This window comes from Crotalus tigris, unplaced genomic scaffold, assembly GCF_016545835.1.
Source record: "Crotalus tigris isolate CLP2741 ecotype Arizona unplaced genomic scaffold, ASM1654583v1 scf7180000017666.27876245, whole genome shotgun sequence".
Lineage (NCBI taxonomy): Eukaryota > Metazoa > Chordata > Lepidosauria > Squamata > Viperidae > Crotalus > Crotalus tigris.
Genome location: NW_024096551.1, coordinates 2674822 through 2682532, shown reverse-complemented (window position 1 = coordinate 2682532; position 7711 = coordinate 2674822). Strand labels below are relative to the sequence as shown.

Here is a 7711-nt window from a genome sequence, read left to right as displayed (position 1 = left end):
CTGCTGATCAGTGCTTCTGCCAGCTTCGCCAAGGCAACACCACCATGAGAACGTATGTTGAAAAATTCAAACTCCTTGCACTTATTTATTTTGAAACAAGTCAGCTCTGATCTCACAGTTTAGAAGCAGGCCTAACAGGAGCATTGCCAAAGAATTGAAAGAATTCCTTTACACAAGAGAATATCTACCTGGCCTCTAGAACAGCTGAATCACATTTGCAGAAATATGGGCCCTCTCCAGTAGTCCCTACAACCTGCCTCCACAGCTGCCACCTCCCATCACCACCCTGAGCATTCCGACTACTCCAAATCTGAAGGGCAAAGAACTGATGCAAACTGGGGAAGCCAGACAAACCCCAGATACAGGAGAACAGCAACAACATGTTTCTACTGTGGAGAACCCAGATACATGATTAAGGACTGCCCTACTAAACCTCCCAATTGAGGAAACAGGAAGCCCAGCAATGTTTCTGTTACTCACCACCAGGGCAGCAAGCTGCAAGACCAGAGATATGGCTAAACACCATCCTGCAGAAACTCACAGGAAGGGGCTACCAAGTACTGAACAGGACTTACTTGCATTCATGCCAGAGTATAAATTCATGCCAAACTAGATTCTATCTAACCGTCCCAAGCAGTCAGGAAATGACCAACACCATTTTGATAGATTCTGTGGCAACAGCCAACTTTATAAGATTCGTCACAGTTCAGAAGTTCAAGAGTCCCACTGTCCCTTTGAAATTTCCATTGGAAATAAAAACTATTGATGGTCGAATCTTAAAAGCAGGCCCAATCACTCACACCAAAATGCCATTACAATTGACAATAGACCAGAATTCCGAAAAGTTAGCCCTTTTAGCAACTGACCATATTGATCTCTTACTGGTTTGAGAATTAGTTGCCACATCACAACCCCATTATTAGGTAGAATAATGGTCTATTTTCTTTGATAGTCTTTACTGCCTTTCTCACTGCAATTGGCCCTCAAAAACCCCCACCGGCCACCTCTGAAGGCTAACAGAGAGATTCCTTTTTTAAAATGTATATGTTTACATTAATATATATTTTAATGTATATATTTATTATGTTTTATCAATAGGAATAAAATACACAACAGAAAAACACATACATCCAATAGTAACAACAACAAAAAAGAAAAAAAATGTATACATAAAAGGAAAAAGATTTTTAAAAATGACCCAAATTAAACATATAAAAAAAAATCAAACCTGGCTGTATGCTGAAAAGAAAAATAAAAAATACCTGATAAATTCTCCTTCCCTTAAATAATGGGTCTATAAATAGTTATAAACTTTATCATCCTTATTTAACAAAAAATATTACATAAACAAATATTTTGGATGAGATTGATTGATTCAACCTCTAATATATGTAAAAAAAAACACTCAAAAGGTTAGTCCAAATATTACACTAGTCTTCAAATCCCTCTGTTAACCATCTGTTATTGTATTTAGCACAGAAAATCCACAAATGGTTTCCAGCCTCTTATAAAGCTGTCTAGTTCATTATTTCTCATCAAGGCAGTTAATTTTGCTATCTCTACTGACAGAGAGATTCCTAATCTCCCAAACAGGTATGCAGACATCACTTGTCTTTGGCGAGTAAGAAGCCACTGACCTTCCCTCACATAGAGAGTGTAATCTTATCCTAAACCTGGTTCCTGGTGCCAAAATTCCCATCAAGAGGCAGAATCAAATGTCTACTAAATAATTTGAAACCCACTCCCTGTTTGGACTCTAATTCACAAAAGGGATTCGTACAACCATCCCAATCTCCCTCCTTGGCTCCTACCTTTTTCATATCCAAGAAGCATGATCCCAGCACACCTGGCGAAAGTGGGACCTCCCTCTGAGACTTGTACACAACTACCAATTGCTAAACACAGTGACAGGAGAGACCATTACCCATTGCTGTTAATTCCAGATCTCTTAGATAGACTGCAGAAAGCACACATTTTTACAAGATTAGACCTCTGCAATGATTACAATCTCATTAGACTCAAAGAGGGCCATGAATTTACTTAATTGTCTTTAAAATCATATGCAACAGTTTGAATACAATTGGATTAATAAAGGTGGAGCCCATATTTTTCAGATTGACGTACCTGGTCTTTACAGACCTCATTGATAAATTCATAGTTCCCTATCTGGATTTACTCTGAGAATGAAGCTCAGCACACAGATGAGTAGGGATAATTCTTAGTAGATTAGGTAGACTTAGTGGACTAAGAGACAATCATCTCTTTGCCAAGGCAGAAAAATAGGCCCTTGATCTGCAATAGCTAGACCTTTTGGGATACTGCATTTCCACAGGAAGCATAGAAATGTATCCCCAAAAGGCCCATTTCTATACTGGAATTCTTGCACACAGCCAAAGATATCCAATGCTTCTTGGCTTCTTCAGAAAGTTTATATCCAGTTTTGCTCACAAAGCCAAACCGTTCAGCCAACTGACAAAGAAAAAAGTGAAATTTTCTTGAACTTCTACACACCAGACAGTATTCAAAGGGTTAAAAGCAGCTTTTTGACCACAAGACTCTCCTGCAGCATCCAGATCTATTAAAAAGATTTGTGATTCAAATAGATTAGACATGTCAAATACAAGGACTGCAAAGTGGTTTCATGTGGCCCGCGAAGCCATCCTGGAAACAATGAGGGAGCCAATGTACAATTTTGTGGTGGCCATCTATACTGAAACATATTCAGTCTTAGCTCCACAAGGCCATCTGGAAACAGTGAGGAACCAGCCCCTGCCACAATGGCCCTGCCCCCTGGGTGCATGCTGGGGAGGTGTCACCCTTTGTGAGAAATGAAGAAATGCACCATCACTTGGAAGTGGCCAGGAAATGGCCCTTACCTACTTCACATATCCGGCTTGATGGGCTCTGGGGAAGGGGTTTTGGCAGACAGCAGGGCACTCTCCTCACAGCTCCAAGAAGCTGAGCCGGGCGGTGCAAATCCAAAAATAAGCACGATGCCATCCAGTCCCCAGCCTGCCTGGTTTCAGTAGGTAGCAGGGTGCTCTCCTCACAGCACCGAGAGGCTGAGCCGGGCGGTGCAAATCCAAAAAGAAGCACAATGCCGCCCAGCCCCAGCCTGCCCAGTTTTGGCAGGTAGAGGGGTGCTCTCCTCACAGCATCAAGAGCTGAGCTGGGTGGAGTGAATCTGATCAGAAGTGCAATGTTGCCCAGCCCCCAGCCTGCCCAGTTTCATCAGGGAGCAAGGTGCAAAGCTGGCGTGCTTTGCACCTCCCGGCTCAGCCTCTCAGTGCTGTGAGGAAAGCATTCTGCTGCCTGCCGAAACCGGGAAGGCTGGGGGTTGGACGGCCTCATGCTTGCTTTCAGATTTGCGCCATCTGGCTCAGCCTCTTGGTGCTGTGAGGAGAGCACCCCACTGCCTGTCAAGATCAGGCAGGCTGGGGCTGGACAGCCTTGTGCTTGTTTTTGGATTTGCGCCACTCATCACAGCCTCTCGGCACTGTGAGGAGAGCGTCCCGCTGCCTATCAAGACTGGGCAGGCTGGGGACTGGACAGCATTGCACAGGTAACGTTGATTCTCACGCTGCTCATGGCATCCCCTCCCCCAGAACCCACCAAGTCAGATATGTGAAGTAGGTGAAGGCCATGTGCTGGCCACTTCCAGGCGAGGGTGCATTTCTCCATTCCTCACAAAGGGTGACACCTCCCCAGCTGCGTTTCTTGCCTGTTTTTCTCCCTCCCTCATCTCAAATATTTTCCCATCACTCTGTACTTAGGAAGGAAGGAAGAAAAGACAAAAAGGAGAGAGAGGGTCTGAGAGAAGTCCTGCCTTAGTCCTGCCCTGTTGCCCTTTCACCATCTCCTTGCCCCCTCCTCCTGGCCTATTCTGGGGTCTCCCATCCTATTGCTAAGGAAGCTTTGGATACAAAGCCCGGTCTCCTCCCATGGAGAGGGAATGGGCCTCCCTCTGACTTTGCCCTTGTAGCCATCATGAGTAACTTGGCTAAGGAAAGCAAGTAAAGCAGGAGAAGGTAAGTGCAGATGTGCGCCATCTTGGGGAAGTGGGGCTGGGCTTGGTGCCATGGGTGCTCGAGGACCAGACTGGGCATTTGACCTCTGCTGCCCAGGGCTCTAGGCAGCCCGCACCACCATCCAGGCCCCTCTGCATGGCCTGAGAGGAACAGTGAGGCTCCTCCTTGGCACTTGCCCTGGTCCCATCCCCTTCTGCCAGAGACCCTCAGATCTGTCCCACTCCTGCCCAGCCCCCACAGGCACCCTTGATGCGAACATTGTACAGCTAGCCACTCCCACCCAGTAGGCCACACCCACCCAGCCCCCTGAGGGCAACTGCAATGCTGATGTGGCCCTCAATGAAATTGACTTTGACACCCCTGAAATAAACATTTCAGATGTTGCCATCAGAGTCATTCTTCCACAAGAGAGGGAGGGAGAAAACAATCTTGCCTTAAGTTTTCTTCTCTAGAGCCTTAACTGCCCCAAATGGAACGATGGTATTCTCCAGCATGATTGGATGGAGAACCCACGGATGGGTTGTCTTAATCTATCTGCTCCAATTAGACTAAGTCTGAAATTTAGTACCACCCCTGTTGAGTCCTTGGCGAAAAGAAGACACGAGAAGCAGTTGTAGTTCTCAGTTTTCTTTTATTCTGTGTTCAGTTCACAAGTAGATGGCTTCAGCAGCTCCCAAAACCTCCCAGCTTCTTATATAGACATTTCCCGGGTCAATGCGATACTTTTCCCGCGCCAGCACCCGCGCATGCGCACGGCGCTGGCGACAGCCTGTCTGGTCCCGGGCAGCTTTGCACCTGCCCGGGACTGCCTGCAAACGCCCCGAGCCGTTTGCAAGGCTCGGGACATAACACCCCTTTCCCCCGGGCTAAAACTACTACCAACATATAATCATTTATTTTATGCAGTGTTCTGCTTCTCAGTGCTCCTATCGTTACCTGGCTTTTGTTTAGCCAGCAATGTTATGTAATCCTCTAAGTATTTAGGAGACTTCCTTGCTCTCTGTGACCTTCTCAGCTCTGGGTTTCTGACAGGTGTTCCCTGACTGAGGGGTGACAAGAGCCTGTTCCCCTTATCATGCCTTGGTGCCTTCCAAGGACTTTGCCCCGATGCCTGGCCTGCTTGCTCGCCCACCGGGCTCGTCAGGCCAGGGCTTCTGTCACTTTGTGACCTGGTTGACCTGCCTAGCTGTAGGCCCTCGGGCCCCTTGAAGTGATAGCCACTGCTGGGCGTCTCTATAGAACCTCCTAGGTCCGTCCAAGACCTGTCAGGAGGCTGTCCAATCCCTAAGCCCCGTTCTGTGTCCGGGCTCGTGTGGGTCTCTGTACCTTCCCAAAACTCAGTTACTCCCTGATTTGGGCTAGAGGTGTTGCGGTCGGGACTTGGTTCCTCGACCACCTCCCTGTAAGTTTGACCCACTGTAGGATTAGGGGTAAGGTCAGGCCAACTCTGGGGATTGTGTGCCAGCTCTCTTGCGGGGAATGATTTGTTGGGATGCTCCCGGGTATCCTCTGTGACTGGAGTGCTGTGTGATGTGTGTGGACAGTGAGTATGCCCCCGTGGTGACTCCCTGGCTGGAGTAGGCGTGAGTGCCTGTTGTGTGGGTAAGCTCCATGAATTCCTTTTCAGAGCACTTGCAGAAGCTTGAAATGGGCCATCAGTGGCTCCATCAGTAGAGATGGGCAGCAACTCGTGCCCTTCCCTTTGCTCCAAAGGGTCCCCCTCCCCCCCGGAAAAGACCCAGGAGTCTCATCTGAAAGGTCCCGCCTAGGGCGGAGTTGGTCGATGTGCCGACGCAGGACACGACCATTGTCCAGGGCTACCTCGTAGGAGAGAGGGCCTGTGACCCTGGAAATAGAAGCGGGGACCCATGTATGACCAGGCCCGTAATTGCGAGCCCAAACCGGGGCACCCACAAGTAGTTGTCTAGGTGCCCTAGGATGTGAGGTAGATGAAGGCAGTCTGTCCGGATGCAACCGGTCAAGTTTAGTAGTAAGTTGATGCCTCCAACGAAGTTCAGCTCGGCTTCTCCCTGTAGAAGTGGACGGTGTGGTGCGATAAGAAAGGAGAAAGTTAGCCAACCTGTGATGCCAGTCCCCGTAGGTGAGCCTTTTCAAGGCGTCCTTTGTGATGCGCACCATACGTTCAGCCATACCATTGGTGGACGGGTGGAAGGGTGCAGACGTGGCATGACGAATCATGTTAGCTGTAAGAAAGCTTGGAATTCGGAGGAAGTGAATTGAGGGCCGTTGTCGGACACAATGACATCTGGGAGCCCATGTGCAGCAAAAATCCCCCTCAGTACCTGAATAGTCTTTGCAGTGGTGGTGGATGAGACAGGTACAACTTCAAGCCATTTTGAATGGCTGTCAACAAGGACCAAGAAGAACTGGCCCTGAAAGGGCCCAGCGTAGTCAATGTGCACCCTAGACCATGGGGACTGTGTTTCCTCCCATCTATGCACAGGAGCTTGGGGCATCTCTGGGCGAGATCGTTGGCACAGGTGGCATGCATGCACCTTAGCCTCAATATCCTTATCTAAACTAGGCCACCACAAGTGGCTGCGCGCAAGAGCCTTCATACGAACAATGCCAGGATGACCCTCGTGGAGGGATTCTAAGACCCTAGTCCTCATTGAGGTGGGAATGACAACTCTGTTTCCCCAAAGCAGACAACCCTGAGAAAGGGACAGCTCGTTCCTTTTGGACCAGAAACTCTGAAACTCAGGACTAGGGCAGTGCTCAGGCCAACCAGACAAAACCCAGGAACGGACACGTGAAAGTGTGTGATCTGTACCTGTTTCAGCGGCAACATCCCTGGCACTAAGAGGGAGCTCGGGCAAGGCTTGGATTGATAGAATGTTGACAGCTGGCGCAGGGTCAGCTTCTACTACTGGCAGAGGCAATCTACTGAGGCCATCAGCATGGCCCATTTCTTTCCCAGGCTTGTGGAGTAAAGAAAAATCATATGCAGACAAAAAAATAGACCACCTAAGCATTCTGGGGGAGATGATCTGGGGAGTCTGCTTACGTGTGGTAAACAGTCCCAGCAGAAGCTTATGGTCAGTGAAGACCGTGAAGTGCCTGCCATATAGAAAATCATGGATTTTTTTAATTCCAGCAACAATAGCCAGAGCCTCCCTGTCTATCTGAGCGTAGTTGCGCTCAGCAGAAGACAATGTTCTGGAGTAATATGCAACAGGAACCTGAGTTCCATCAGACCTGAGGTGACTCAGGACAGCTCCTACCCCGTAAGGGGACGCATCACAAGCGATGCACACAGGAAGGGACTCGTTGAAATGTGCAAGTACACTGTTAGAAGTGAGCAAGGCCTTGACTTTGTTAAAACAAGCCTCATGTGTTCGTGACCAGTGCCACACTGCTTGCTTGTCTAGAAGCCTGTGAAGAGGCTCAGCCACACTGGCTTTATGTGGAAGGAAGGAATTGTAGAAATTCAGGAGGCCCAGGAAGGCCTGAAGTTCGGCCTTAGACTTTGGCCTGGGTGCTTCTAAAATAGCAGTTAGTTTGGATTCAGCAGGGTGAATCCCAGCAGCATCAATTTTGAACCCCAGAAATTCAGTAGAAGGCACCCCAATCTTGCATTTGTCTTTTTTGAGCTTGAGGCCTGTTTTCCTGAATCTTAACAGAACAGCCCTTAGCCTTTCAGCTAGAATGTGTGTGGAGTC

At 48.3% G+C, this 7711-nt stretch overlaps 1 pseudogene; it reads right to left on the bottom strand.

Annotated features, from left to right (window-relative positions):
• Window positions 1-6128: 6128 nt before the first annotated feature.
• LOC120304943 lies at window positions 6129-6700 on the bottom strand (annotated as a pseudogene).
• Window positions 6701-7711: the final 1011 nt, after the last annotated feature.